This window comes from Carcharodon carcharias, chromosome 15, assembly GCF_017639515.1.
Source record: "Carcharodon carcharias isolate sCarCar2 chromosome 15, sCarCar2.pri, whole genome shotgun sequence".
Lineage (NCBI taxonomy): Eukaryota > Metazoa > Chordata > Chondrichthyes > Lamniformes > Lamnidae > Carcharodon > Carcharodon carcharias.
This window is the reverse complement of record NC_054481.1, coordinates 57,736,999-57,764,130: the sequence shown is the minus strand read 5'-3', so window position 1 is coordinate 57,764,130 and position 27,132 is coordinate 57,736,999.

Genomic DNA, 27,132 nt, shown 5'->3' with positions numbered 1-27,132 from the left:
TGTAACGGGTGAGGGCTTATGTGGGTGTGTGTAAGGGGTGAATGTGTGTGATAGACTGTATATGTATGACGGTTGAGTGTGAGTGAGGTGTGTGTGAGGACTGGGTATGCGAGTGAGTCGTTTGTGTGTGTGGGGGGGTGAGGGGTGCATGTGCATGTGAGGGGTGAGCATGTGTGTAAGGGGTGAGTATATGTGTGTGTGTGAGAGCGTGTGTGTGTGAGGGGTGAGTGTGTGTGTGAGGCGTGAGCGTGTGTGTGAGGCATGAGCGTGTGTGTGTGTGGGAGGAGTGAGCGTGTGTGCGTCTGTGTGTAAGGGGTGAGCATGTGTGTGTCTGTGTGTGGGGGTGAGCGTGTCTGCATCTGTGTGTGAGGGGCGAGCCTGTCTGCGTCTGTGTGTGAGGGGTGAGCGTGTGCGTGCGTGTGAGGGGCCAGTCTGTGCACGTGTGAGGGGACAGCGTGTGTGTGTGTGTGTGTGTGTGTGAGAGGTGAGCATGAATGTGTGTGTGTGTGTGTGTGTGTGTGTGTGTGTGAGGGGTGAGCGTGAATGTGTGTGTGTGAGTGTGTGTGAGGGGCAAGCGTGTATATGTGTGAGGGACAAGCGTGTATGTGTGAGAGGGGTTAACGTGTATGTGTGCGTGTGAGGGGTGAGCGTGTGTGTGTGTGTGTGTGTGTGTGTGTGTGTGTGTGTGTTGGGTGAACGTGTGTGTGTGTATGTGTGTGTGTGTGAAGGTTCAGCGTGTGTGTGTGGGGCAAGCATGCGAGGGGCAAGCTTCCGCGTGTGAGGGGTGAACGTCCGTCTGCGAGGGGCGAGCGTCCACGTGCGAGGGGCGAGCGTCCGCGTGCGAGGGGCGAGCGTGCGCGTGCGAGGGGCGAGCGTGCGCGTGCGAGGGACGAGCGCCCACGTGCGAGGGGCGAGCATGCGAGGGGCGAGCGTGCGAGGGGCGAGCGTGCGAGGGGCGAGCGTGCGCGTGCGAGGGGCGAGCGTACGCTTGAGGGGTGAGCGTACGCTTGAGGGGCGAGCGTGCGCGTGAGAAGCGAGCGTGCGTGCGTGTGTGAGGGGTGAGCACGTGCGTGTGTGCATGTGTGAGGTGTGAGCATGTATGTATGTGTGTGTGTGAGGGGTGAGCGTGTGTGTGTGTGTGTGTGTGTGTGTGTGAGGGGTGAGCATGTGTGTGTGTGTGTGTGAGAGAGAGGTGAGCATGAATATGTGCGTGTGAGGGGTGAGCATGAATGTGTGTGTGTGTGTGTAAGGGGCAAGCGGGTATGTGTGTGATGGGCAAGCGTGTATGTGTGAGGGGGTAAGCATGTATGTGTGTCTGTGAGGGATGAGCGCATGTGTGTGTGAGGGGTGAGCGTGTGTGTGTGTGTGTGTGTGTGTGTGTGAGGGGTGAGCGTTTGTGTGTGTGTTGGGTGAGCGTGTGTGTGTATGTGTCTGTGAGATGGGTGAGCATGTGTGTGTGTGTGTGTCTGTGCGTGCGGTGAGCGAGCGTGTGTGTGTGTGCGCACGTGTGTGTGGGGTGTGTGTGTGAGGGGTGTGTGTGCGTGTGCATGTGACTCTGTGTGAAGGGTTAGCATGTGAGTGTGTGCACTTTGTGTGTGTGTGAGGGGTGATCGTGCGCGTGTTTGTGTGTGTGAGGGGTGAGCGTGTGCGTGTGAGGGGTGAGCATGTATATGTGTGCGAGGGCTGAACATGTGTATCTGTGTGTGAGGGGTGAGCGTGTGTGTGTGTGTGTGTGTGTGTGTGCGTGTGTGTGTCTGTGTGTTGGGGTGAGCGGGGGTGTGTCTCTGTATGAGGAGTGAGCGAGTGTGTGTATGTGTGTGTGCGTGTGAGGAGTGAGCGTGTGTGTGTATGTGTGTGTGCACGTGCGTATGACTCTGTGTGAGTGGTGAGCATGTCTGAGGGACGAATGTTTGTGTGACTGTGTGTGAGTGGTGAGCGTGTGTGTGTCTGTGTGTATGTAACGGGTGAGAGAAGGTGGGTGTGTGTGCACACACGCATTTGTTTGCGTGAGGGGTGAGTGTGTGTGCGTGATAGAGTGTATGTGTATGAGGGGTGTGTGTGAGTGCGTGGGGTGTGTGTGGGGTGAGCGTGTGTATGTGTAACAGGTGAGAGAGTGTGTGTGTGTGTGTGTGTGTGTGGGTGGGTGATGACTGTGTGTGTGAGGTGTGTGTCAACGTGTGAGGTGTGAACGTGTGTGTGTCTGTGTGTGAGGGGTGAGCGTGTGTCAGGGGTGATCGTGTGTGTCTGTGTTTGAGGGATGAGCATGTGTGTGTGTCTGTGTGTGAGGGATGAGCTGGTGTGTGTGTCTGTGTGAGGGGTGAGCATGTGTGTGTCTGTGTGTGTAAGGGGTGACCGTGTGTGTATGTGCATGTGTGTGTAACGGGTGAGAGAGTGTGTGTGTGTTTGTGCACATGCGCATTTTTGTGTTTGAGGGGTGAGTGTGTGTGTGATAGAGCGTATGTGTGTTAGTGTGTGGGGTGTGTGTGTGACGTGCTGTGTGTAATAGGTGAGTGCGTGTGCATCTGTGTGTGTAATAAAGTGAGTGCGTGTGCGTGTGTGTCTGAGGCGTGAGCGCGCGAGCGTGAGGGCTGAGCGCAAGTGCATCTGTGCTTGAGGGCTGAGCGTGAGTGCGTCTGTGTGAGGGCTGAGCACGAGTGCGACTGTGCGTGAGGGCTGAGCGCGAGTGCGTCTGTGTGAGGGCTGAGTTCGAGTGCGTCTGTGCGTGAGGGCTGAGCTCGAGTGCGTCTGTGTGAGGGCTGAGTTCGAGTGCGTCTGTGCGTGAGGGCTGAGCACGAGTGCGTCTGTGTAAGGGCTGAGTTCGAGTGCGTCTGTGCGTGAGGGCTGAGCACGAGTGCGTCTGTGCTTGAGGGCTGAGCGCGAGTGCGTCTGTGTGAGGGCTGAGTTCGAGTGCGTCTGTGCGTGAGGGCTGAGCACAAAAGTGCGTCTGCGTGAGGGCTGAGCGCGAGTGCGTCTGTGCGTGTGAGGGCTGAGGGCACGTGCATCTGTCCGTGAGGGCTGAGCGCGAGTGCGTCGGTGCATGAGGGCTGAGCGCAAGTGCGTCTGTGCGTGAGGGCTGAGCGCACGTGCATCTGTGCGTGTGAGGGTGGAGCGCGCGGGCATCTGTGTGTGAGGGGTGGGCGCGCCTGCATCTGTGCGTGAGGGGTGGGCGCGCCCGCGTCTGTACGTGAGGGGTGGCCGCGCCCGCAAGTGAGGAGTATGCCTGTGTGTGTGTGAAGGGTGTGTGTGTGTGTGAGGGTGTGTGTGTGTGAAGGGTGTGTGTGTGTGAAGGGTGTGTGAGTGTGAGGAGTGAGCATGTGTGAGGTGAGCATGTGTGTGTGTGTGTGTGTGTGCGTGATGGGTGTGTGTGCGTGTGTGAGGGGTGAGAGCATGTGTGTGTGTAACGAGTGAGAGTGTATGAGTGTGTGTGTGTAACGGATGAGTGGGTGTGTGTGATAGAGTGTATATGTATGAGAGGTGTTTGTGAGTGTGTGGGGTGTGTGTGGGGTGAGCATGTGTGTGTGAGATGGGTGCGCGTGTGTGTGTCTGTGTGTGATGGGTGAGACTGTGTGCGTGTGTGTAACGGGTGAGGACTGGTTATGCATGTGAGGAGTCTGCGTGTGCATGTGTGTGGTGAGGGGTGCGTGTGTGTGAGGGATGAGGGGGTGTGCGTGAGGGGTGTGAGAGGGTTGTGTGAGAGTGGTGTGCGTGTATATGTGTGGGGTGGGTATGTGTGTGTGGGGCAAGTGTGTGAGTAGCGAGCGTGCGCATGTGAGGGGCGAGTGTGTGTATGTGTGTGGGGCGAGCGTGCCCATGTGAGGGGCGAGCTTGAGCGTATGAGGGGCGAGCTTGAGCGTGTGAGGGGCGAACGTGTGAGGGGCGAGCGTGCGCACGTGTGTTAGGGGTGAGCACATGTGTGTGTGCATGTGTGAGGGGTGAGAGTGTGTGTGTGTGTGGGTGTGTGTGTGTGTGTGTGAGAGAGAGGCAAGTGTGTGTGTGTGTGAGGGGTGAGCGTGTATGTGTGTGTGTGTGTGTGTGTGTGTGTGAGGAGTGAGCATGTGTGTGTGTGTGTGGGGTGAGCGTGTGTGTGTGAGAGATGGGTGAGCATGTGTGGGTGTGTGTGTGAGGGGTGAGCATGTGTGTGTCTGTGTGTGAGGGGTGAGCATGTGTGTGTGTAAGGAGTGAGCATATGTGTGTATGTATATGTGTGTGCATGTGCATGTGTGTGAGGAGTGTGCATGTGTGTGTAACGGGTGAGAGTGTGTGTGTAACGGGGGAGAGAGGGTTTATGTGTGTGTGTGTGTGTAAGCGATGAGTGGGTGTGTGTGATAGACTGTATATGTATGACAGTTGAGTGTGAGTGAGGTGTGTGTGAGGACTGGGTATGTGTGTGAGGAGTGTGTGTGTGGGGGGGTGTGGGGTGCATGTACATGTGAGGGGTGAGCATGTGTGTAAGGGGTGAGTGAGTATGTGTGTGAGTATGAGTGTGAGTGTGAGCGTGTATGTGTATGTGAGTGAGCGTGTGTGTGTGAGGGGTGAGCGTGTGTGCGTCTGTGTGTGAGGGGCAAGCATTTCTGTGTCTGTGTGTGAGGGGTGAGCGTGTGCTTGCATGAGTGGACAGCCTGTGTGTGTGTGTGTGTGTGTGTGTGTGTGTGTGTTTGTGTGCGTGAGTGGCGAGTGAGTGTGTGTGTGTGTGTGTGTGTGTGTGTGTGTGAGAGAGGTGAGCATGAATGTGTGTGTGTGAGGGGCAAGCGTGTATGTGTGAGAGGGGTAAGCATGTATGTATGTGTGTGTGTGAGGGGTGAGCGTGTGTGTGTGTGTGTGTGTGTGTGTGTGAGGGGTGAGTGTGTGTGTGTGTATGTGTCTGTGTGTGTGAAGGGTCAGCATGTGTGTGTGTTGGGTGAGCGTGTGTGTGTGTGTACCTGTGTGTATGTGTGTGTGTGAGGGGTGAGCATGTGTGTGTCTGTGTGTGAGGGGTGACCATGTGTGTGTGTAAGGAGTGAGCATATGTGTGTATGTATATGTGTGTGCATGCGCATGTGTGTGAGGAGTGTGCATGTGTGTGTAACGGGTGGGAGTGTGTGTGTAACGGGTGAGAGAGGGTTTATGTGTGTGTGTGTGTGTAAGCAATGAGTGGGTGTGTATGATAGACTGTATATGTATGACAGTTGAGTGTGTGTGAGGTGTGTGTGAGGACTGGGTATGTGTGTGAGGAGTGTGTGTGTGGGGGGGTGAGGGGTGCATGTGCATGTGAGGGGTGAGCATGTGTGTAAGGGGTGAGTGAGTGTGTGTGTGAGTGTGAGTGTGAGTGTGTGTGTGTATGTGAGTGAGCGTGTGTGTGTGAGGGGTGAGCGTGTGTGCGTCTGTGTGTGAGGGGCAAGCATTTCTGCATCTGTGTGTGAGGGGTGAGCATGTGCGTGCGTGAGTGGACAGCCTGTGTGTGTGTGTGTGTGTGTGTGTGTTTGTGTGCGTGAGGGGCGAGTGTGTGTGTGTGTGTGTGTGTGTGTGAGAGAGAGGTGAGCATGAATGTGTGTGTGTGAGGGGCAAGCGTGTATGTGTGAGAGGGGTAAGCATGTATGTATGTGTGTGTGAGGGGTGAGCGTGTGTGTGTGTGTGTGTGTGTGTGTGTGTGAGGGGTGAGCATGTGTGTGTGTACGTGTCTGTGTGTGTGAAGGGTCAGCATGTGTGTGTGTTGGGTGAGCGTGTGTGTGTGTACATGTGTGTATGTGTGTGTGTGTGAAGGGTCAGCGTGTGTGTGTGTGAAGGGTCAGCGTGTGTGTATGTGTGTGTGAAGGGTCAGCGTGTGTGTGTGTGTGTGTGTGTGTGTGTGTGTGTGTGTGAAGGGTCAGCGTGCGCGTGTCTGTGACGAGCGTGTGAGAGGCGAGTGTGCACGTGTGTGGCAAGCGTGAGAGGGGCAAGCGTGCGCGTGTGTGTGGCGAGCGTGCGCATGTGTGTGACGAGCGTGTGAGGGGCGAGCGTGCGCGTGTGTGGCGAGCGTGTGAGAGGCGAGCGTGCGCATGTTAGGGGCGAGCGTGCGCATGTGTGCGGCGAGCGTGTTTGTGGCGAGCGTGTTTGTGGCGAGCGTGTGAGGGGCGAGCGTGTGAAGGGCGAGCGTGTGAGGGGCGAGCGTGTGCGCGTGTTTGAGGGGTGACAACATGTGCGTGTGCATGTGTGAGGGGTGAGTGTGTGTGTGCGAGAGAGGCAAGTGTGTGTGTGTGAGGGGTGAGCATGTGTGTGCGTGTCTGTGTCTGTGTGTGTGAGGGGTGAGCATGTGTGTTTGTGTGTATGTGTGTGTGTGTTTGTCTGTGAGATGGGTGAGCATGTGCATGTGTGAACGGTGAGCGAGTGTGTGTGTGTGCGCCCGTGGGGTGAGCGAGTGTGTGTGTGTGTGCACGCGTGTTTGTGGGGTGTGTATGTGTGTGTGTGTGTGAGGCGTGTGTGTGTGTGTGAGGGGTGTGTGTGTGTGCGTGTGTGTGCGTGTGCTTGTGACTCTGTGTGAGGGGTTAGCATGTGAGTGTTTGCACTTGTGTGTCTGTGAGGGGTGAGCATGCACGTGTTTGTGTGTGTGAGGGGTGAGCGTGTGCGTGTGAGGGGTGACCATGTACATATGTGTGTGAGGGCTGAACGTGTGTATCTGTGTGTGATTGGTGAGCGTGTGTGTGTGTGCGCCCATGTGTGTGTCTGTGTGTTGGGGTGAGCGTGTTTGTGTCTATGTGAGTGGTGAGTGTGTGTGTGTGTGTGTGTGTGTGAGGGGTGAGCATGTGTGTGTCTCTGTATCAGGGGTGAGCGAGTGTGTGTCTGTGTGTGTGTGTGTGTGTGTGTGTGTGTGCACGTGCATGTGACTCTGTGTGAGGGGTGAGAATGTCTGAGGGATGAACATTTGTGCGACTGTGTGTGAGGGGTGAGCGTGTGTGCGTGTGTTGTCTGCGTGTGAGGGGTGAGCGTGTGTGTGTGTGTGAGGCGTGAGCATGTGTGTGTGTGTGCACGCATGTGTGTGTAACGGGTGAGAGAAGGTGCGTGTGTGTGCGCACACACGTTTGTTTGCATGATGGGTGAGTGTGTGTGTGATAGAGTGTATGTGTATGAGGGGTGTGTGTGAGTGCGTGGGGTGTGTGTGGGGTGAGCGTGTGTATGGGTAACAGGTGAGAGAGTGTGTGTGTGTGTGTGTGTGTGCGTGTGTGTGTGTGTGTGGGGGTGGGTGATGAGTGTGTGTGTGTGTGAGGTGTGTGTCAATGTGTGAGGTGTGAACGTGTGTGTGTCTGTGTGAGGGATGAGCGTGTGTGTGTCTGTGTGTGAGGGCTGAGCGTGTGTGTGTCTGTGTGTGAGGGCTGAGCGTGTGTCAGGGGTGAGCGTGTTTGTGTCTGTGTGTGAGGAATGAGCGTGTGTGTGTCTGTGTGTGAGGAATGAGCTGGTGTGTGTGTCTGTGTGAGGGGTGAGCATGTGTGTGTCTGTGTGTGTAAGGGGTGACCATGTGTGTGTGTGTGTGTACACGCGTGTGTGTATGTGCATGTGTGTGTAACGGGTGAGAGAGTGTGTGTGTGTGTGCACACGTGCATTTTTGTATTTGAGGGGTGAGTGTGTGCGTGATAGAGCGAATGTGTGTTAGTGTGTGGAGTGCGTGTGTGACGTGTGAGACTGTGTGTGTAATAGGTGAGCGCGCGTGTATGTGTGTCTGAGGGGTGAGCGCGCATGCGTCTGTGTGTGAGGGGTGAACGCGCGTGCGTCTGTGCGTGATGGGTGAGCGCAAGTGCGTCTGTGCGTGAGGGGAGAGCGCGAGGGCGTCTGTGTGTGAGGGGTGAGCGTGTGTGCGTCTGCGTGAGGGGTGAGCGCGTGCGCGTCTGCAGGAGGGGTGAGTGCGCGTGCGTCTGCAGGAGGGGTGAGCGCGCGTGCATCTGCAGGAGGGGTGAGCGCGCGTGCGTCTGCAGGAGAGGTGAGCGCGCGTGCATCTGCGTGAGTGGGGAGCGCGTGTGCGTCTGCGTGAGTGGGGAGCGTGCGTGCGTCTGCGTGAGTGGGGAGCGTGTGTGCATCTGCGTGAGTGGGGAGCGCGCGTGCGTCTGCGTGAGGGGAGAGACGCGTGCGTCTGCGTCAGGGGTGGGCACACCTGCGTCTGTGCGTGAGGGGTGGGCGCACCTGCATCTGTGCGTGAGGGGTGGGCGCGCCTGTATCTGTGCGTGAGGGGTGGGCGTGCGTACGTCTGCGCGCGAGGGGTGGGCAAATGTCTGTGTGAGGGGTGACCGTGCACCTGTGTGTGAGGGGTATACGTGCACCTGTGTGTGAGTGTGAAGGGTGTGTGAGTGTGAAGGGTGTGTGAGTGTGAGGGGTGTGTGAGTGTAAAGGGTGTGTGAGTGTGAAGGGTGTGTGGGAGTGAGGGGTGTGTGAGAGTGAAGGGTGTGTGTGTGTGAAGTGTGTGTGTGTGTGAAGGGTGCGTGTGTGTGAAGGGTGAGTGCGTGTGTGAAGGGTGTGTGTGTGTGAAGGGTGTGTGTGTGTGAATGGTGTGTGTGTGTGAAGGGTGTGTGAGTGTGAGGGGTGAGCATGTGTGAGAGGTGAGCATGTGTGTGTGTGTGTGTGTGATGGGTGTGTGTGTGTGAGAGGGATGAGCACGTGTGTGTGTGCGTGTGTGAGGGGTGAGAGTGTGTGTGTGTGTGTAACGGGTGAGCGTGTGTGTGCCTCTGTGCGAGGGGTGAGCATGTGTGTGTCTGTGTGAGGGGTGACCGTGTGTGTGTGTGTGTGTGTGTGTGTGTGTGTGTATAGCATGTGTGTTGTGTGTACACGTGTGTGTGTATGTGTATGTGTATAATGGGTGAGAGAGGGTGTGTGTGTGTGTGTGTGAGCGGTGAGAGTGTGTGTGTGTGTAACGAGTGAGAGTGTATGAGTGTGTGTGTGTAACGGGTGAGTGGGAGTGTGTGATAGAGTGTATATGTATGAGAGGTGTTTGTGAGTGTGTGGGGTGTGTGTGAGGGGTGTGTGTGTGTGTCTGTGTGTGATGGGTGAGACTGTGTGTGTGTGTGTGAAACGGGTGTGTGTGTGTCTGTGTGTGACGACTGGTTATGCATGTGAGGCATGTGCGTGTGCATGTGTGTGGTGAGGGGTGCATGTGCGTGAAGGGTGAGCATGTGTGTGAGGGATGAGGGTGTGTGCATGAGGGGCTTGAGAGGATTGTGTGAGAGTGGTGTGCGTGTATATGTGTGTGGGGTGTGTATGTGTGCGAGGGGTGAGCGTGTGCATGTTTGTGTGTGAGGGGTGAGCATGTGTATGTGTGAGGAGTGAGCATCTGTGTGTGTATGTGTGAAGGGTGACAGAGGGTTTGTGTGTGTGTAATGGGTGAGTGGGTGTGTGTGATAGACTGTATATGTATGAGGGTTGTGTGTGAGTGAGGTGTGTGTGTGTGAGGACTGGGTATGCATGTGAGAAGTGTGTGTGTGTGTGTGTATGTATGTGTGTGTGTGAGTGCGTTGGGTGAGGAGGACATGTGCATGCTGGGAGTGTGTATGTGAGGGGTGACCATGTGTGTAAGGGGTGAGTATGTGTGTGAGAGAGGTGAGCATGTGTGTGTGTGAGGGGTGAGCGTGTGTGTGTCTGTGTGTGAGGGCTGAGCGTGTGTGTGCGCGTGTGTGTGTGCGCGTATGTGAGGGGCGAGCCTGTGTGTGTGAGGGGTGAGTGTGTGTGTGTCTGAGGCAGCGAGCGCGTGTGTGTGTGAGGGGTGAGCATGTCTGTGTGTGTATGTGTGATGGGTGAGCGTGCACGTGTGATGGGTGAGCATACGCGCGTGAGGGGCGAGCGTGCGCGCGTGAGGGGGGCGAGCATGTGCGCGAGGAGCGAGCGGCGCGCGTGAGGGGCGAGCGTGTGCGCGTGAGGGGCGAGCCGGTGAGGGGTGAATGTGCGTGTGTGTGTGAGGGTGAGCACGTGTGTGTGTGAGATGCGTGACCTTGTGTGTATGTGTGTGTGAGGGGTGAGCATGTGTGTGTGTGTGTGTGAGGGGTGAGCGTGTGTGTGTGAGGTGTGAGCGTGTGTGTGTGAGGGGTGAGCATGTGCATGTCTGTATGTGAGGGGTGAGCACATGTGTGTGTGTAAGGAGTGAGCATGTGTGTGTATGTATATGTGTGTGCATGTGCATGTGTGTGTGAGGGGTGTGCATGTGTGTGTAACGGATGAGAGTATTTGTGCGTGTAACGGGTGAGAGAGGGTTTATATGTGTGTGTGTGTGTAAGGGGTGAGTGTGTGTGTGAGATAGACTGTATGAGTGTGAGCGTGGTGTGTGTGAGGACTGGGTATGTGAGTGTGTGTGTGGGGGGGTGAGGGGTGCATGTGCATGTGAGGGGTGAGCATATGTGTAAGGGGTGAGTGAGTGTGTTTGTGTGTGTGAGTGAGCGTGTGTGTGTGAGGGGTGAGTGTGTGTGTGAGGTTTGAGCGTGTATATGTGTGTGTGTGTGTGTGTGCGTGAGTGTGTGTGAGGGGTGAGCGTGTATGCGTCTGTGTGTGAGGTGTGAGCATGTGTGCGTCTGTGTGTGAGGGGTGAGCATGTCTGCGTCTGTGTGTGAGGGGTGAGCATGTCTGCGTCTGTGTGTGAGGGGCGAGCATGTCTGCGTCTGTGTGTGAGGGGCGAGCGTGCGCGTGTGAGGGGCGAGCGTGCGCGTGTGAGGGGCGAGCTTGAGCATGTGAGGGGCGAGCGTGCGCGTGGAAGGGGCAAGCGTGCGCGTGTGAGGGGCGAGCTTGGGCGTGTGAGGGGTGAGCGTGGGCGTGTGAGGGGCAAGCGTGGGCATGTGAGGGGCGAGCGTGCGCGTGTGAGGGGTGAGCATGCGCGTGTGAGCGGACAGCATGTGTGTGTGTTTCTGTGTGTGAGGGGCGAGTGTGTGTGTGTGTGTGTGTGTGTGTGTGTGTGTGTGTGTGAGAGAGAGAGAGGTGAGCATGAATGCGTGTGTGTGAGGGGTGAGCATGAATCTGTGTGTGTGAGGGGCAAGAATATATGTGTGTGAGGGGCAAGCATGTATGTGTGTGTGTGAGGGGTAAGCATGTATGTGTGTGTGTGAGGGATGAGCATGTGTGTGTGTGAGGGATGAGCGTGTGTGTGTCTGTGTGAGGGGTGAGCGTGTGTGTGTCTGTGTGTGTAAGGGGTGAGCGTGTGTGTGTGTGTGTGTGTACGCGCGTGTGTGTATGTGCATGTGTGTGTAACAGGTGAGAGAGTGTGTGTGTGTGTTGTGTGCACGCGCATTTTTGTGTTTGAGGGGTGTGTGTGCTCGAGTATATGTGTGTTAGTGTGTGGGCTGTGTGTGTGACGTGTAAGACTGTGTGTAATAGGTGAGCGCGCGTGCATTTGTGTCTGAGGGGTGAGCGTGTGTGTGTCTGTGTGTGAGTGGTGAGCAGGTGTATCTGTGTGTGAGGGGCCAGTGTGTGTGTGTGTGAGGGGTGAGTGTATGTTTGCGTGTGTGAGGCGCTAGAGTGTGTGTGTGTGTGTGTGTGTGTGTGTGTGAGAGAGAGAGGGGTGAGTGAGTGTGTGTGTGAGGGACGAGCTTTTGTGTGTGAGAGGGGTGAGCGTGTATGTGTGTATGTGTGTGTGTGAGGGGTGAGCGTGTGTGCGTGTGTTGGGTGAGCATGCGTGTGTGTATGTGTCTGCATGTGTGAAGGGTCAGCATGTGTGTGTGAGGGATGAGCATGTGTATGTGTGTGTGAGGGGTGAGCGTGTGTGTGTATGTGTGTGTGTGTATGTGAGGGGCGAGACTGTGTGTTTGAGTGGTGAGTGTGTGTGTGTCTGAGGCAGCGAGCGCCTGTGTGTGTGAGGGGTGAGCATGTATGTGTCTGTGTGTATGTGTGTCTGTGTGAGAGGCAAGTATGTGTGAGGTGTGAGCGTGTGTGTGCACATGTGATGGGTGAGCGTGTGTGTGTGAGGGGTAAGCACGTGTGTGTCTGTGTGTGAGGGCTGAGTGTGTGTGTGTGTGTGTGTGTGTGTGTGAGAGAGAGGTGAGCATGTGTGTGTGCGTGCGTGTGACCCTGTGTGAGGTTGTGAGCATGTGAGTGTGTCGTGTGTGTGTGAGGGATGAGTGTGCACGTGTGTGTGTGAGGGGTGAGCGTGCACATGCTTCTGTGTGTGAGGGTTGAGCGTGTATGTGTGAGGGGTAAGTGTGTATATCTGTGTGTGCGGGCAGAGCGTGTGTGTGTCGCGCGTACGTGTAACTCTGTGTAAGGGGTGAGCGAGTGTGCGTGTGTGAGGGGTGAGCGTGTGTGTGTGTGTGGGTGTGGGTGTATGTGAGGGGCGAGCCTGTGTATGTGAGGGGTGAGTGTGTGTGTGTGTCTGAGGCAGCAAACACGCGTGTGTGTGAGGGGTGAGCATGTATGTGTCTGTATGTTTGTGTGTGTGTATGTGTGTGTGTGTGTGAGTGAGAAGCAAGTGCGGGTGAGGGGTGAGCGTGTGTGTGTGTGTGTGTGTATGTGTGATGGGTTAGCATGTGTGTGTGAGGGGTGAGCATGTGTGTGTGAGGGGTGAGCGTGTGTGTGTCTGTGTGTGAGGGGTGAGTGTGTGTGGGTCTGTGTGTCAGGGCTGAGCGTGTGTCGGGGTGAGCGTGTGTGTGTCTGTGAGGGATGAGCGTGTGTGTGCCTCTGTGTGAGGGGTGAGTGTCTCTGTGTGAGGAGTGACCGTGTGTGTGTGTGCGTGTATGTGTGTGTGTGTAACGTGTGACAGAGGGTTTGTGTGTGTGTAATGGGTGAGTGGGTGTGTGTGATAGACTGTATATGTATGAGGGTTGTGTGTGAGTGAGGTGTGTGTGTGTGTGTATGTGTGTGTGAATGTGTTGGGTGAGGAGGACATGAGCATGTTAGGAGTGTGTGTGTGAGGGGTGACCACGTGTGTAAGGGGTGAGTATGTGTGTGAGAGGTGAGCATGTGTGTGTGCGAGGGGTGAGCATGTGTGTGTCTGTGTGTGAGGGGTGAGCATGTGTATCTGTGTGTGAGGGGCCAGTGTGTGTGTGTGAGGGGTGAGCGTGTGTGTGCACGTGTGAGGGGCTAGCATGCATGTGTGTGTGTGTGTGAGGGACGAGCGTCTGTATGTGTGAGGGGTGAACGTGTGGGTGTGTGTGCGTGTGAGGGATGAGCTTGTGTGTGTGAGAGGGGTGAGCGTGTATGTGTGCGTGTGTGTGGGTGTGAGGGGTGCGTGTGTGTGTGTGTGTGTGTGTGCGTGGGGTGAGCGTGTGTATGTGTGTGTTGGGTGAGCGTGCGTGTGTGTATGTGTCTGCTGGTGTGAAGGGTCAGCATGTGTGTGTGTGAGGGATGAGCATGTGTATCTGTGTGTGAGGGGTGAGCGTGTGTGTGTGTGTGTATGTGTGTGTGTGTAAGTGAGGGGCGAGCCTGTGTGTGAGGGATGAGTGTGTGTGTGTGTGTGTGTGTGTGTAAGTGAGGGGCGAGCCTGTGTGTGAGGGGTGAGTGTGTGTGTGTCTGAGGCAGCAAGCGCATGTCTGTGTGGGGCGAGCATGTATGGGTCTGTGTGTGTGTATGTGTGTGTGTGTGTGTGTGCGTGTGTGCGTGTGTGCGTGTGTGCGTGTGTGTGTGTGTGTGAGAGAGGCAAGTGTGTGTGAGGGGTGATCATGTGTGTGTGTGTGTGTGATGGGTGAGCGTGTGTGTGTGTGAGGGGTGAGCGTGTGTGCGTGTGTTGGGTGAGCATGCGTGTGTGTATGTGTCTGCATGTGTGAAGGGTCAGCATGTGTGTGTGAGGGATGAGCATGTGTATGTGTGTGTGAGGGGTGAGCGTGTGTGTGTATGTGTGTGTGTGTATGTGAGGGGCGAGACTGTGTGTTTGAGTGGTGAGTGTGTGTGTGTCTGAGGCAGCAAGCGCCTGTGTGTGTGAGGGGTGAGCATGTATGTGTCTGTGTGTATGTGTGTCTGTGTGAGAGGCAAGTATGTGTGAGGTGTGAGCGTGTGTGTGCACATGTGATGGGTGAGCGTGTGTGTGTGAGGGGTAAGCACGTGTGTGTCTGTGTGTGAGGGCTGAGTGTGTCTGTGTGTGTGTGTGTGTGTGAGAGAGAGGTGAGCATGTGTGTGTGTGCGTGCGTGTGACCCTGTGTGAAGTTGTGAGCATGTGAGTGTGTCGTGTGTGTGTGAGGGATGAGTGTGCACGTGTGTGTGTGAGGGGTGAGCGTGCACATGCTTCTGTGTGTGAGGGTTGAGCGTGTGTGTGAGGGGTAAGTGTGTATATCTGTGTGTGCGGGCAGAGCGTGTGTGTGTCGCGCGTACGTGTAACTCTGTGTAAGGGGTGAGCGAGTGTGCGTGTGTGAGGGGTGAGCGTGTGTGTGTGTGTGGGTGTGGGTGTATGTGAGGGGCGAGCCTGTGTATGTGAGGGGTGAGTGTGTGTGTGTGTCTGAGGCAGCGAACACGCGTGTGTGTGAGGGGTGAGCATGTATGTGTCTGTATGTTTGTGTGTGTGTATGTGTGTGTGTGTGTGTGAGTGAGAAGCAAGTGCGGGTGAGGGGTGAGCGTGTGTGTGTGTGTGTGTGTGTGTGTGTGATGGGTGAGCGTGTGTGTGTGAGGGGTGAGCATGTGTGTGTGAGGGGTGAGCGTGTGTGTGTCTGTGTGTGCGGGGTGAGTGTGTGTGGGTCTGTGTGTCAGGGCTGAGCGTGTGTCGGGGTGAGCGTGTGTGTGTCTGTGAGGGATGAGCGTGTGTGTGCCTCTGTGTGAGGGGTGAGTGTCTCTGTGTGAGGGGTGACCGTGTGTGTGTGTACGTGTGTGTGTGTGTGTGTGTGTGTAATGTGTGACAGAGGGTTTGTGTGTGTGTAATGGGTGAGTGGGTGTGTGTGATAGACTGTATATGTATGAGGGTTGTGTGTGAGTGAGGTGTGTGTGTGTGTGTATGTGTGTGTGAATGTGTTGGGTGAGGAGGACATGAGCATGTTAGGAGTGTGTGTGTGAGGGGTGACCACGTGTGTAAGGGGTGAGTATGTGTGTGAGAGGTGAGCATGTGTGTGTGCGAGGGGTGAGCATGTGTGTGTCTGTGTGTGAGGGGTGAGCATGTGTATCTGTGTGTGAGGGGCCAGTGTGTGTGTGTGAGGGGTGAGCGTGTGTGTGCACGTGTGAGGGGCTAGCATGCATGTGTGTGTGTGTGTGTGAGGGACGAGCGTCTGTATGTGTGAGGGGTGAACGTGTGGGTGTGTGTGCGTGTGAGGGATGAGCTTGTGGGTGTGAGAGGGGTGAGCGTGTATGTGTGCGTGTGTGTGGGTGTGAGGGGTGAGCGTGTGTCTGTGGTTGTGAAGGGTGCGTGTGTGTGTGTGTGCGTGGGGTGAGCGTGTGTGTGTGTGTTGGGTGAGCGTGCGTGTGTGTATGTGTCTGCGGGTGTGAAGGGTCAGCATGTGTGTGTGAGGGATGAGCATGTGTATCTGTGTGTGAGGGGTGAGCGTGTGTGTGTGTGTGTGTGTGTGTGTGTAAGTGAGGGGCGAGCCTGTGTGTGAGGGGTGAGTGTGTGTGTGTGTGTGTGTAAGTGAGGGGCGAGCCTGTGTGTGAGGGGTGAGTGTGTGTGTCTGAGGCAGCAAGCGCATGTGTGTGTGGGGCGAGCATGTATGGGTCTGTGTGTGTGTATGTGTGTGTGTGTGTGCGTGTGTGCGTGTGTGTGTGTGTGTGTGTGAGAGAGGCAAGTGTGTGTGAGGGGTGAGCATGTGTGTGTGTGTGTGTGATGGGTGAGCGTGTGTGTGTGAGGGGTGAGCGTGTGTGTGTGTGAAGGGTCAGCGTGTGTGTGAGCGTGCGAGGGGCGAGCGTGCGAGGGGCGAGCGTGCGATGGGCGAGCGTGCGAGGGGCGAGCGTGCGAGGGGCGAGCGTGCGAGGGGCGAGCGTGTGAGGGGCGAGCGTGCGAGGGGCAAGCGTGCGAGGGGCAAACGTGCGAGGGGCGAGCGTGCACGCAGCGAGCGTGCGCGTGTGTTTCAGGGGTGAGAACATGTGTGTGTGAGGGGTGAGAGTGTGTGTGTGTGCAAGAGAGGCAAGTGTGTGTGTGTGAGGGGTGAGCATGTGTGTGTGTGTGTCTGTGTATGTGTGTGAGGGGTGAGCGTGTGTGTGTGTGTGTATGTGTGAGGGGTGAGCATGTGTGTGTGAGGGGTGAGCGTGTGTGTGTCTGTGTGTGAGGGTTGAGTGTGTGTGTGTCTGTGTGTGAGGGCTGAGCGTGTGTCGGGGTGAGCATGTGTGTGTCTGTGAGGGATGAGCGTGTGTGTGCCTCTGTGTGAGGGGTGAGCGTCTCTGTGTGAGGGGTGACCGTGTGTGTGTGTACGTGTGTGTGTGTGTGTGTAACGTGTGACAGAGGGTTTGTGTGTTTGTAATGGGTGAGTGGGTGTGTGTGATAGACTGTATATGTATGAGGGTTGTGTGTGAGTGAGGTGTGTGTGTGTGTGTATGTGTGTGTGAATGTGTTGGGTGAGGAGGACATGAGCATGTTAGGAGTGTGTGTGTGAGGGGTGACCACGTGTGTAAGGGGTGAGTATGTGTGTGAGAGGTGAGCATGTGTGTGTGTGAGGGGTGAGCATGTGTGTGTCTGTGTGTGAGGCGTGAGCATGTGTATCTGTGTGTGAGGGGCCAGTGTGTGTGTGTGAGGGGCGAGCGTGCACGCAGCAAGCGTGTGAGGGGCGAGCGTGCGCGCGTGTTTGAGGGGTGACAACATGTGTGTGTGCATGTGTGAGGGCTGAGAGTGTGTGTGTGCGAGAGAGGCAAGTGTGTGTGTGTGAGGGGTGAGCATGTGTGTGTGTGTCTGTGTGTGTGTGTGAGGGGTGAGCGTGCGCGTGTTTGTGTGTGTGAGGGGTGAGCGTGCGCGTGTTTGTGTGTGCACGCGTGTGTGTGTCTGTGTTTTGGGGTGAGCGGGTTTGTGTCTGTGTGAGTGGTGAGTGTGTGTGTGTGTGTGTGTCTGTGTGAGGGGTGAGTGTGTGTCTCTCTGTATGAGGGGTGATCGAATGTGTGTCTGTGTGTGTATGTGTGTGTGTGAGGAGTGAGCGTGTGTGTGTGTATGCGTGTGTGTGCACATGCTTGTGACTCTGTGTGAGGGGTGAGCATGTCTGAGAGACGAACGTTTGTGTGACTGTGTGACGGGTGAGCATGTGTGTTTGTGCGTGTGTGTGTGGTTGTCTGCGAGATGGGTGAGCATGTGCATGTGTGAGGGGTGAGCGAGTGTGTGTGTCCGCGCGTGGGGTGAGCAAGTGAGTGTGTGTGTGTGCGCGCGCGCGTGTGTGTGAGGGGTGTGTGTGTGTGTGTGAGGGGTGTGTGTGTGTGAGGGGTGTGTGTGTGAGGGGTGTGTGTGTGTGAGGGGTGTGTGTGTGTGTGTATGAGGGGTGTGTGTGTGTGTGTGCGTGTGCGTGTGACTCTGTGTGAGGGGTTAGCATGTGAGTGTTTGCACTTGTGTGTGTGTGAGGGGTGAGCGTGCGGTGTTTGTGTGTGTGAGGGGTGAGCGTGTGCGTGTGAGGGGTGTGCATGTACATGTGTGTGAGGGCTGAACGTGTGTATCTGTGTGTGAGGGGTGATCGTGTGTGTGTGTGTGTGTGCGCGTGTGTGTGTCTGTGTGTTGGGGTGAGCGGGTTTGTGTCTGTGTGAGTGCTGTGTGTGCGTGTGTGTGTGTGTGTGTGTCTGTGTGAGGGGTGAGTGTGTGTCTCTCTGTATGAGGGGTGAGCAAGTGTGTGTCTGTGTGTGTATGTGTGACTGTGTGAGGGGTGAGCGTGTGTGCGTGTGTTGTCTGCGTGTGAGGGGTGAGTGTGTGTGTGTCTGTGTGTGTGTGTATGCTTGTGTGTGTAACGGGTGAGAGAAGGTGGGTGTGTGTGCGCACACGCGTTTGTTTGCGTGATGGGTGAGTGTGTGTGTGTGATAGAGTGTATGTGTATGAGGGGTGTGTGTGTGTGCGTGGGGTGTGTGTGGGGTGAGCGTGTGTATGTGTAACAGGTGAGAGAGTGTGTGTGTGTGTGTGTGTGTGGGTGGGTGATGAGTGTGTGTGTGAGGTGTGTGTCAACATGTGAGGTGTGAACATGTGTGTGTCTATGTGTGAGGGCTGAGCGTGTGTGTGTCTGTGTGTGAGGGCTGAGCGTGTGTCAGGGGTGAGCGTGTGTGTCTGTGTGTGAGGGATGAGCATGTGTGTGTCTGTGTGTGAGGGATGAGCTGGTGTGTGTTTCTGTGTGAGGGGTGAGCATGTGTGTGTCTGTGTATGTAAGGGGTGACCGTGCGTGTGTGTGTGTGTGTGTGTGTGTGTGTGTGTGGGTGTGTGTGTGTACGCGCGTGTGTGTATGTGCATGTGCGTGTAACGGGTGAGAGAGTGTGTGTGTGTGTGTGTTTGTGCGCACGTGCATTTTTGTGTTTGAGGGGTGAGTGTGTGTGTGATACAGCGTATGTGTGTTAGTGTGTGGGGTGTGTGTGTGACCTGTGAGACTGTGTGTGTAATAGGTGAGCGCGCATGCATCTCGGTCTGTAATAGGTGAGCGCGCATGCATCTCAGGCTGTAATAGGTGAGCGCGCATGTATGTGTGTCTGAGGGGGGAGCGTGCGTGCGTCTGTGTGTGAGGGATGAACGCGGGTGCATGAGGGTTGAGCGCGAGTGCGTCTGTGCGTGATGGATGAGCGCAAATGCGTCTGTGCGTGAGGGGTGAGCGCAAGTGCGACAGTGCATGTGAGGGCTGAGCGCACATGTGTCAGTGCCTGTGAGGGCTGAGTGCGCGTGCGTCAGTGCGTGTGAGGGCTGATTGCGCATGCGTCAGTGCATGTGAGGGCTGAGTGCGTGTGCGTCTGCGCGTGTGAGGGCTGAACGCATGTGCGTCTGTGCATGTGAGGGTGGAGCACGTGTGCGTCTGTGCATGAGGGGTGAGCGCAACTGCGTCTGTGCATGTGAGGGCTGAGCGCGCACGTGTCAGTGCGTGTGAGGGCTGAGTGCGCGTGCATCAGTGCGTGTGAGGGCTGAGTGCACGTGCGTCTGTGTGTGTGAGGGTGGAGCACGTGTGCGTCTGTGCGTGAGGGGAGAGCGCGAGGGCGTCTGTGCATGTGAGGGCTGAGCGCGCATGTGTCAGTGCGTGTGAGGGCTGAGTGCGCGTGCGTCAGTGCGTGTGAGGGCTGAACGCACGTGCGTCTGTGCGTGTGAGGGTGGAGCACGTGTGCGTCTGTGCGTGAGGGGTGAGCGCAACTGCGTCTGTGCATGTGAGGGCTGAGCGCGCACGTGTGAGGGCTGTGTGCACGTGCGTCAGTGCGTGTGAGGGCTGATTGCGCGTGCGTCAGTGCGTGTGAGGGCTGAGTGCGCGTGCGTCTGCGCGTGTGAGGGCTGAGCGCATGTGCGTCTGCGCGTGTGAGGGCTGAACGCACGTGCGTCTGTGCGTGTGAGGGTGGAGCACATGTGCGTCTGTGCGTGAGGGCTGAGCGCAAGTGCATCAGTGCATGTGAGGGCTGAGCGCGCGTGTGTCAGTGCGTGTGAGGGCTGAGTGCGCGTGCGTCAGTGCGTGTGAGGGCTGAGTGCGCGTGCGTCTGCGCGTGAGGGCTGAGCGCACGTGCGTCTGTGCGTGTGAGGGTGGAGCACGTGTGCGTCTGTGCGTGAGGGGAGAGCGCGAGGGCGTCTGTGCGTGAGGGGTGAGCGCGCGTGCTTCTGCGTGAGTGGAGAGCGCGCGTGCGTCTGCGTGAGTGGGGAGCGCGCGCGCGTCTGCGTGAGTGGAGAGCGCGCGTGCGTCTGCGTGAGTGGGGAGCGCGCGTGCGTCTGCGTGAGTGGGGAGCGCGCATGCGTCTGCGTGAGGGGTGGGCACGCCTGCGTCTGTGCGTGAGGGGTGGGCGCGCCTGCATCTGTGCATGAGGTGTGGGCATGCGTACGTCTGCGCGCGAGGGGTGGGCAAATGTGCGTGTGAGGGGTGACCGTGCACCTGTGTGTGAGGGGTTTTGCGTGCGCCTGTGTGTGAGTGTGAAGGGTGTGTGTGTGAGGGGTGTGTGAGCGTGAAGGGTGTGTGAGTGTGAAAGGTGTGTGTGTGTGTGAGGGGTGTGTGGGAGTGAGGGGTGTGTGAGAGTGAAGGGTGTGTGTGTTTGAAGGGTGAGTGAGTGTGAAGGGTGTGTGTGTGTGTGAAAGGTGTGTGGGAGTGAGGGGTGTGTGAGAGTGAAGGGTGTGTGTGTGTGAAGGGTGTGTGAAGGGTGTGTGTGTGTGAAGGGTGTCTGAGTGTGAAGGGTGTATGTGTGTGAAATGTGTGTGTGTGTGGTGTGTGAGTGTGAGGGGTGAGCGTGTGTGAGAGGTGAGCATGTGTGTGTGTGTGTGTGTGATGGGTGAGAGTGGTCTGTGTGAGGGGTGAACACATGTGTGTGTGTGTGTGAGGGGTGAGAGTGTGTGTGTGTGTGTAACGAGTGAGAGTGTATGAGTGTGTGTGTGTGTGTAACGGGAGAGCGTGTGTGTGTCTGTGAGGGATGAGCGTGTGTGTGCCTCTGTGCGAGGGGTGAGCATGTGTGTGTCTCTGTGTGAGGGGTGACCATGTGTGTGTATGTGTGTGTGTGTGTGTGTGTGTGTGTGTGTGTGTATAGCATGTGTGTTGTGTGTACAAGTGTGTCTGTATGTGCATTTGTATAATGGGTGAGAGAGGGTGTGTGTGTGTGTGTGAGTGGTGAGAGTGTGTGTGCGTGTAACGAGTGACAGTGTATGAGTGTGTGTGTGTAACGGGTGAGTGGGAGTGTGTGATAGAGTGTATATGTATGAGAGGTGTTTGCGAGTGTGTGGGGTGTGTGTGGGGGGTGTGTGTGTGTGTGTGAGATGGGTGCGCGTGTGTGTGTCTGTGTGTGATGGGTGAGACTGTGTGTGTGTAACGGGTGTGTCTGTGTCTGTGTGTGAGGACTGGTTATGCATGTGAGGAGTGTGCGTGTGCATGTGTATGGTGAGGGGTGCATGTGCGTGAGGGGTGAGCATGTGTGTGAGGGATGAGGGTGTGTGCATGAGGGGTTTGAGAGGGTTGTGTGAGAGTGGTGTGCTTGTATATGTGTGTGGGGTGTGTATGTGTGCGAGGGGTGAGCGTGTGCATGTTTGTGTGTGAGGGGTGAGCATGTGTATGTGTGAGGAGTGAGCATCTGTATGTGTATGTGTATGCGTGCGCTTGAGTGTGAGGGGTGAGCGTGTGTGTGTAACGGGTGACAGAGGGTTTGTATGTGTGTAATGGGTGAGTGGGTGTGTGTGTGATAGACTGTATATGTATGAGGGTTGTGTGTGAGTGAGGTGTGTGTGTGTGAGGACTGGGTATGCATGTGAGAAGTGTGTGTGTGTCTGTGTGTATGTGTGTGTGTGAATGCGTTGGGTGAGGAGGACATGTGCATTTTGGGAGTGTGTATGTGAGGGGTGACCATGTGTGTAAGGGGTGAGTATGTGTGTGAGAGAGGTGAGCATGTGTGTGTGTGAGGGGTGAGCGTGTGTGTGTCTGTGTGTGAGGGTTGAGTGTGTGTGTGTGAGGGGTAAGTGTGTATATCTGTGTGTGAGGGCTGAGCATGTGTGTGTGTGTGTGTGCGTGTGTGTGTGTGCATGTGTGAGGGCTGAGCGTGTGTCAGGGTGAGCTTGTGTGTGTCTGTGAGGGATGAGCGTGTGTGTGCCTCTGTGTGAGGGGTGAGCGTGTGTGTGTCTCTGTGTGAGGGGTGACCATGTGTGTGTGTACATGTGTGTGTGTGTGTGTGTGTGTGTGTGTGTAATGGGTGACAGAGGGTTGTGTGTGTGTAATGGGTGAGTGGGTGTGTGTGATAGACTGTATACGTATGAGGGTTGTGTATGAGTGAGGTGTGTGTGTGTGTGAGGACCTGGTATGCATGTGAGAAGTGTGTGTGCATGTGTGTGTGTATGTGTGAGTGAATGTGTTGGGTAAGGAGGACATGAGCATGTTAGGAGTATATGTGTGAGAGGTGAGCATGTGTGTATGCGAGGGGTGAGCATGTGTGTGTCTGTGTATGAGGGGTGAGCATGTGTATCTGTGTGTGAGGGGCCAGTGTGTGTGTGTGAGGGGTGAGCGTGTGTGTGCACGTGTGAGGGGCTAGCATGTATGTGTGTGTGTGTGGGTGCGTGAGGGACGAGCGTGTGTATGTGTGAGGGGGTGAACGTGTGTGTGTGTGTGTGTGTGTGTGTGTGTGTGTGTGCGTGTGAGGGATGAGCTTGTGTGTGTGTGAGGGATGAGCATGTGTATCTGTGTGTGAGGGGTGAGCGTGTGTGTGTGCGTGTGTTTGTGTGTGTGTGTGTGTGTGTAAGTGAGGGGCGAGCCTGTGTGTGAGGGGTGAGTGTGTGTGTGTCTGAGGCAGCGAGCGCGTGTGTGTGGGGCGAGCATGTATGCGTCTCTGTGTGTGTGTTTGTGTGTGTGTGTGTGTGTGTGTGTGTGTGTGTGTATATGTGTGTTTGTGTGTGTGAGAGAGGCTAGTGTGTGTGAGGGATGAGTGTGTGTGTGTGTATGTGTGTGTGTGTGATGGGTGAGCATGTGTGTGTGAGGGGTGAGCGTGTGTGTGTGAGGGGTGAGCGTGTGTGTGTGAGGGGTGAGCGTGTGTGTGTCTATGTGTGTGTGGGGTGAGCAAGTGTGTGCCTGTGTGTGAGGGCTAAGTGTGTGTGTTTGTGTGTGTGTGTGTGTGTGTGTGTGTGTGTGTGTGTGTGTGTGAGATGGGTGCGCGTGTGTGTGTCTGTGTGTGATGGGTGAGACAGTGTGTGTGTGTAACGGGTGTGTCTGTGTCTGTGTGTGAGGACTGGTTATGCATGTGAGGAGTGTGCGTGTGCATGTGTGTGGTGAGGGGTGCAGGTGCGTGAGGGGTGAGCATGTGTGTGAGGGATGAGGGTGTGTGCATGAGGGGTTTGAGCGGGTTGTGTGAGAGTGGTGTGCGTGTATATGTGTGTGGGGTGTGTATGTGTGCGAGGGGTGAGCATGTGCATGTTTGTGTGTGAGGGGTGAGCATGTGTATGTGTGAGGAGTGAGCATCTGTATGTGTATGTGTGTGCGTGCGCTTGAGTGTGAGGGGTGAGCGTGTGTGTGTAACGGGTGACAGAGGGTTTGTGTGTGTGTAATGGGTGAGTGGGTGTGTGTGATAGACTGTATATGTATGAGGGTTGTGTGTGAGTGAGGTGTGTGTGTGTGAGGACTGGGTATGCATGTGAGAAGTGTGTGTGTGTCTGTGTGTATGTGTGTGTGTGAGTGCGTTGGGTGAGGAGGACATGTGCATTTTGGGAGTGTGTATGGGTGACCATGTGTGTAAGGGGTGAGTATGTGTGTGAGAGAGGTGAGCAAGTGTGTGTGTGAGGGGTGAGCGTGTGTGTGTCTGTGTGTGAGGGTTGAGCGTGTGTGTGTGAGGGGCAAGTGTGTATATCAGTGTGTGAGGGCTGAGCATGTGTGTGTGTGCGCGTGTGTGTGTGCATGTGTGAGGGGGCGAGCCTGTGTGTGTGAGGGGTGAGTGTGTGTGTGTCTGAGGCAGTGAGCGCGTGTGTGTGTGAGGGGTGAGCATGTCTCTGTGTGTGTGGGTGTGTGTGTGTGTGTATGTGTGAGGGGTGGGCGTGCATGTGAGGGGCGAACGTGCGCCGTGAGGGGCGAGCGTGTGAGGGATCAACGTGCGCACGTGTGTGCGGGTGAGCACATGCGTGTGTGTGTGTGAGGGGTGAACGCGTGTGTGTGTGAGATGCGTGAGCATGTGTGTATGTGGGGTGAGCGTGTGCGTGTGTGTGTGAGGGGTGAGCATGTGCGTGTCTGTATGTGAGGGGTGAGCACGTGTGTGTGTGAGGGTGTGCATGGGTGTGTAACAGATGAGAGTATTTGTGCGTGTAACGGGTGAGAGAGGGTTTATATGTGTGTGTGTGTGTGTAAGGGGTGAGTGTGTGTGTGAGATAGACTATATGAGTGTGAGTGAGGTGTGTGTGAGGACTGGGTATGCAAGTGAGGATTGTGTGTGTGGGGGGGTGAGGGGTGCATGTGCATGTGAGGGGTGAGCATGTGTGTAAGGGGTGAGTGAGTGTGTGTGTGTGTGTGTGAGTGTGTGTGTGTGAGGGGTGAGTGTGTGTGTGAGGCGTGAGCGTGTATATGTGTGTGTGTGTGTGTGTGTGCCTGAGTGTGTGTAAGGGGTGAGCGTGTATGCATCTGTGTGTGAGGGGGCGAGCATGTCTGCGTCTGTGTGTGAGGGGTGAGCGTGTGCGTGCGTGTGAGCGGCCAGCATGTGTGTGCGTGTGAGAGGACAGCCTGTGTGTGTGTTTGTGTGTGTGAGAGGTGAGCAGGAATGTGGGTGTCTGTGTGTGAGGGGCAAGCGTGTATGTGCGTGAGGGGCAAATGTGTATGTGTGAGAGGGGTTAGCATGTATGGGTGTGTGCGTGGGGTGAGCGGGTTTGTGTGTGTGTGTGTATGTGTCTGTATGTGTGTGTATGTGTCTGTATGTGTGTGTATGTGTCTGTATGTGTGTGTATGTGTGAAGGGTCAGCGTGTGTGTGTGTGTGTGTGTGGGGCAAGCGTGCGAGGGGCGAGCGTGCGAGGGGCGTGCGTGTGTGAGGGACGAGCGTGTGTGAGGGGCGAGCGTGTGTGAGGGGCGAGCATTCGCGTGTGAAGGGCGAGAGTGCGCGTGTGAGGGGCGAGCGTGGACGTGTGAGGGGCGAGTGTGGGCGTGTGAGGGGCGAGCGTGGGCGTGTGAGGGGCGAGCGTGCACGTGTGAGGGGCGAGCGTGCGCATGTGAGCAGACAGCATGTGTGTGTTTGTGTGTGTGAGGGGCGAGTGTGTGTGTGTGTGTGAGAGAGGTGAGCATGAATGTGTGTGTGAGAGAGGTGAGCATGAATGTGTGTGTGTGAGGGGTGAGCATGAATGTGTGTGTGTGTGTGAGGGGCAAGCATATATGTGTGTGAGGGGTAAGCATGTATGTGTGTGTGTGAGGGGTAAGCATGTATGTGTGTTTGTGAGGGGTGAGCGTGTGTGTGTGTGAGGGGTGAGCGTGTGTGTGTGTGAAAGTGAGCATGTGTGTGAGCGTGTGAGGGGTGAGCGTGCAAGGGGTGAGCGTGTGAGGGGCGAGCGTGCGAGGGGAGAGCGTGCACGCGGCGAGCGTGCGCGCGTATTTGAGGGGTGAGAACATGTGTGTGTGCATGTGTGAGGGATGAGAGTGTGTGTGTGTGCGAGAGAGGCAAGTGTGTGTGCGTGAGGGGTGAGCATGTATGTGTGTGTGTCTGTGTATCTGTGTGAGGGGTGAGCATGTGTGTGTGTGTGTGTGTGTGCACGTGGGGTGAGCGAGTGTGTGCGTGTGTGTGCGCGTGTGTGGGGGGTGTGTGCATGTGTGAGGGGTGTGTGTGTGTGAGGGGTGTGTGTGTATGTGTGAGGGGTGTGTGTGTGTTTGTGTGCGTGTGACTCTGTGCGAGGGGTTAGCATGTGAGTGTTTGCACTTGTGTGTGTGTGTGAGGGGTGAGCGTGCGCGTGTTTGTGTGTGTGAGGGGTGAGCGTGTGCGTGTGAGGGGTGAGCATGTACATATGTGTGTGAGGGCTAAATGTGTGTATATGTGTGTGAGGGGTGAGCATGTGTGTGTGCGCGCGTGTGTGTGTCTGTGTGTTGGGGTGAGCGTGTATGTGTCTGTGTGAGGGGTGAGTGTGTGTGCGTGTGTGTGTGTGTCTGTGTGAGGGGTGAGTGTGTGTGTGTCTCTGTATGAGGGGTGAGCGTGTGTGCGTGTGTTGTCTGCGTGTGAGGGGTGAGCATGTGTGTATGTGTGTATGCGTGTGTGTGTGTGTATGCGTGTGTGTGTAACAGGTGAGAGAAGGTGGGTGTGTGTGCGCACACGCAGTTGTTTGCATGAGGGGTGAGTGTGTGTGTGTGATAGAGTGTATGTGTATGCGGGGAGTGTGTGAGTGCGTGGGGTGTGTGTGGGGTGAGCGTGTGTATGTGTAACAGGTGAGAGTGTGTGTGTGTGTGTGTGTGGGTGATGAGTGTGTGTGTGAGGTGTGTGTCTATGTGTGAGGTGTGAACGTGTGTGTGTCTGTGTGTGAGGGGTGAGCGTGTGTGTGTCTGTGTGTGAGGGCTGAGCGTGTGTCGGGGCGAGCATGAGTGTGTCTGCGTGTGAGGGATGAGCGTGTGTATGTGTCTGTGCGTGAGGGATGAGCTGGTGTGTGTGTCTGTGAGGGGTGAGCGTGTGTGTGTCTGTGTGAGGGGTGAACGTGTGTGTGTCTGTGTGTGTAAGGGGCGACCGTGTGTGTGTGTGTGTGTGTGTGTACGCGCGTGCGTGTATGTGCATGTGTGTGTAACGGGTGAGAGAGTGTGTGTTTGTTTGTGTGCACGCGCATTTTTGTGTTTGAGGGGTGTGTGTGTGATAGAGCATATGTGTGTTAGTGTGTGGGGTGTGTGTGTGACGTGTAAGACTGTGTGTGTAATAGGTGAGCGCGTGTGCATCTGTGTGTGTAATAGTTGAGCACGCATGCATCTTGGTCTGTAATAGGTGAGCGCGCGTGCATGTGTGTCTGAGGGGTGAGCGTGTGTGTGTCTGTGTGTGAGGGATGAGCATGTGTATCTGTGTGTGAGGGGCCAGTGTGTGTGTGTGAGGGGTGAGTGTGTGTGTGCGTGTGTGAGGCGCTAGAGTGTATGTATGTGTGTATGTGTGTGTGTGCGCGTCTGAGAGAAGGGCAAGCGAGTGTGTATGTGTGAGGGACAAGCTTTTGTGTGTGAGAGGGTTGAGCGTGTATGTGTGTGTGTGAGGGGTGAGCATGTGTGTGTCTGTGTGTGAGGGGTGAGTGTGTGTGTGTCTGTGTGTGAGGGCTGAGCGTGTGTCGGGGTGAGCGTGTGTGTGTCTGTGAGGGATGAGCGTGTGTGTGCCTCTGTGTGAGGGGTGAGCGTCTCTGTGTGAGGGGTGACCGTGTGTGTGTACGTGTGTGTGTGTGTGTGTGTGTGAGGGATGAGCATCTGTATGTGTGAGGGGTGAACGTGTGTGCGTGTGTGTGTGTGTTTGTGCATGTGTGCGTGTGAGGGATGAGCTTGTGTGTGTGAGAGGGGTGAGCGGATCTGTGGTTGTGAAGGGTGTGTGTATGTGTGTTGGGTGAGCGTGCGTGTGTGTATGTGTCTTCGTGTGTGAAGGGTCAGCATGTGTGTGTGAGGGATGAGCAAGTGTATCTGTGTGTGAGGGGTGAGCGTGTGTGTGTGTGTGTGTGTGTGTGTAAGTGAGGGGCGAGCCTGTGTGTGAGGGGTGAGTGTGTGTGTGTGTGTGTGTGTGTAAGTGAGGGGCGAGCCTGTGTGTGAGGG